Raw genomic sequence first — 3,638 nt, 5'->3', positions numbered from 1 at the left:
TTAATTTTTTTGGTGTGATGGTAAATTGGATTTCATTTTTAATCTCTTTTTCTGTAAGTTCACTATTGGTGTATAGAAATGCCATAAATTTCTTGGCGTTAATTTTGTATCCTGCTACATTGCCAAAATTATTTATTAAGTCTAATAGTTTTTTGATGGAGTCTTTAGGGTTTTTTATGTACAAGGTCATGTCATCTGCGAATAAGGGCAGTTTTACTTCTTCTTTTCCAATTTGGATGCCATTTATTTCTTCTTCTTGTCTAATCGCAAAAGCTAATACTTCTAGGACTATGTAGAACAGGAGTGGTGAGAGTGGGCATCCCTGCCTGGTTCCTGTTCATAGGGGAAATAGTTGAAGTTTTTGCGCATTGACTATGATGTTGACTGTGGGTTTGTCATATATGGCTTTTATTATGTTGAGGTATGATCCTTCTATTCCCACCTTGCTGAGAGTTTTTATCAAAAATGGGTGTTGGATTTTGTCAAATGCTTTTTCTGCATCAATTGATATGACTATGTGTTTTTTCTCAATTTGTTTATGTGATGTATCACGTTTATTGGTTTGTGGATATTTTACCATTCCTGGGATAAATCCTACTTGGTCATAGTGTATGATCTTTCTGATGTACTGCTGGATCAGATTTGGTAGAATTTTGTTGAAGATTTTGGCATCTATGTTCATGAGGGATATTGACCTGTAATTCTCTTTCATTGTGTTATATTTATATGGTTTTGGTACTAGGGTGATGCTGGCTTCATAGACTGAGCTTGGACATGTGCCTTCCTATTGAATTTTTTGGAATAGTCTGAGGAGGATAGGTTTTATTTCTTCCTTGAATGTTTGGTAAAACTCCCCTGTGAAGTGGTCTGGCACTGGGCTTTTGTTTGCTGGAAGCTTTTTGATGACTGATTCAATTTTTTCCATAGTTCTGATTTAGTTTTGGAATGTCGTATTTTTCTAGGAATATGTCCGTTTCCTCCAGGTTGTCTAGTTGTTTGGGTAGAGTTTTTCATAGTATTTTTTAACGATAATTTATAGTTCTGTGGGGCCTGTTTTTTATTTCACCTCTATCATTTCTGATTTTGTTTATTTGGGTTCTCTGTCTTTGTTTCTCGGTGAGCCTGGCTAGAGGTTCATCAACCTTGGTTGTCCTGTCAAAGAACCAACTCTCGGTTTAATTTATTTTATGTATTTTTTTTCTGGTCTCTATGTCATTTATTTCTGTTATAATCTTTATTATCTTCCTGCTTCTACTCAGTCTGGGCTTTTCTTGTTGCTCTCTTTCTAATTCCTTGAGATGTAGAGTTAGATGATTTACTACCATATTTTTCTTTTTTTTTTTTTTTTGAGGTAGGCCTGTAGAGCGTTGCTCTCTTTCTAATTCCTTGAGATGTAGAGTTAGATGATTTACTACCATATTTTTCTTTTTTTTTTTTTTTTTGAGGTAGGCCTGTAGAGCTATAAACTTCCCTCTCAGGACTGCTTTCATTGTGTCCCATAGGTTTTGTATTGTTTTGTTTTCATTGTCATTAGTTGCTAGGATATTTTTAATTTCTTCTTTGATCTCATTGGTAACCCAATCAATGTTTAATAAATTGCTATTCAGCTTCCAGATTTTTGAGTTTTTTTAGGTTGTTTTTATTGTAGTTTGTACCTAATATTATGCCAATGTGGTCTGAGAAGATGCTTGGTATGATTTCAATCTTCTTGAATTTTGGGAGATGTTGCCTGTGACCCAGTATGTGGTTTATTTTTGAAAATGTCCCATGTGCACTTGAGAAGAACGTATATTCCGTGGCTTTGGGGTGAAATGTTCTGAAGATGTCAATTAAGTCCATATGATCTAGTGAGTCATTTAGGATTGCTATTTCTTTGCTGATTTTTTGTCTAGAGTATTTATCCAGTGATGTAAGTGGTGTATTAAAGTCCCCTACTATGATTGTATTGTTGTTCTCTCCCTTGATATCTTCCAGGAGTTTTTTTAAAGTATTTGGGTGATACTGCATTGGGTTCAGAGGTACAGCACACACAGACTGAAAGTGAAGGGATGGAAAAATAACTTTCAGGCAAATGGAAATGAAAAACAGCTGGGGTAGCAATACTTATATCAGACAAAATAGACCTCAAAGTGAAGGCCACAAGAGATAAGGAAAGCCACTTCATAATACTGAAGGGATCGATACAACAAGAGGATATAACCCTGATAAACAAATACGCACCCAATGTAGGAGCACCCATTCATCTTAAGTGCACATGGGACATTTTCAAAAAAAGACCACATATTGGGTCACAAGCAAAGTCTCCCCAAATTCAAGAAGATTGAAATCATACCAAGCATCTTCTCAGACAACAATGGCATAATATTAGAAATAAACTACAATAAAAACAATCCAAAACTCTCAAACATTAGTAGCTGAATAGCATGTTATTACATATTGATTGGGTTACCAATGATATCAAAGAAGAAATTAAAAACATCCTAGAAACTAATGACAATGGAAACACAACAATCCAAAACCTATGGGACACAATGAAAGCAGTGCTGAGAGGGAAGTTTATAGCTCTACAGGCCTATCTCAAAAAACAAGAAAAAATGGTAGTAAATCATCTAACTCTACACTCAAAGAAGTAGAAAGAGAGAAACAAGACAACCCGAGAGTGAGCAGAAGGAAGGAGATAATAAAGATCAGAGCAGAAATAAATGACATAGAGACCAAAAAGAAACCATACATAAGATCAATGAAACCAAGAGCTGGTTCTTTGAAAGGATAAACAAGATTGAAGAACCTCTAGCGAGGGTCACCAAGAAGCAAAGAGAGAGGACCCAAATAAAAAAAAGGGAAATGATAGAGGTGAAATAACAACAGACTCCCAGAAATGCAAATGATTTTTAAAAAATATTATGAAAAACTCTACTCCAACAAACTAGACAACCTGGAGGATATGGACAAATTCCTAGAAAAATACAATATTCCAAAACTCAATCAGGAAGAATCTAAAAATCTCAATAGGCCAATAACTATGGAAGAAATTGAATCAGTCATCAAAAAGCTTCCAGCAAACAAAAGCCCAGGACCAGACAGCTTCACAGGGGTTTTACCAAACATTTAAGGAAGAACTAAAACCTATCGTCCTCAGACTACTACAAAAAATTCAAGAGGAAGGAACACTTCCAAGCTCATTCTATGAAGCCAGCATCACCCTCATACCAAAACCAGGTAAAGACAACACAATGAAAGAGAATTACAGGTCAATATCCCTCATGAACATAGATGCCAATATCCTCAACAAAATCTCAGCAAATCGGATCCAGCAGTACATCAGAAAGATCATACACTATGACCAAGTAGGATTTATCTTGGGGATGCAAGGATGGTACAATATCTGCAAATCAATAAACATGATACATCACATAATCAAATTGAGAGGCAAAGAAATCACATAGTCATATCAGTTATTGCAGAAAAAGCATTTGACAAAATCCAACACCCATTTTTGATAAAAACTCTCAGCAAGGTGGGAATAGAAGGATCATACCTCAACCTAATAAAAGCCATATATGACAAACCCAATGCCAACATCATACTCAATGGGCAAAAACTAAAACCATTTGCCTTAAGAACAGGAGACAGGGATG

Source organism: Myotis davidii, unplaced genomic scaffold (assembly GCF_000327345.1).
Source record: "Myotis davidii unplaced genomic scaffold, ASM32734v1 scaffold145, whole genome shotgun sequence".
NCBI lineage: Eukaryota > Metazoa > Chordata > Mammalia > Chiroptera > Vespertilionidae > Myotis > Myotis davidii.
The sequence above is the reverse complement of the archived record's forward strand: the minus strand, read 5'-3'. Positions refer to the sequence as shown.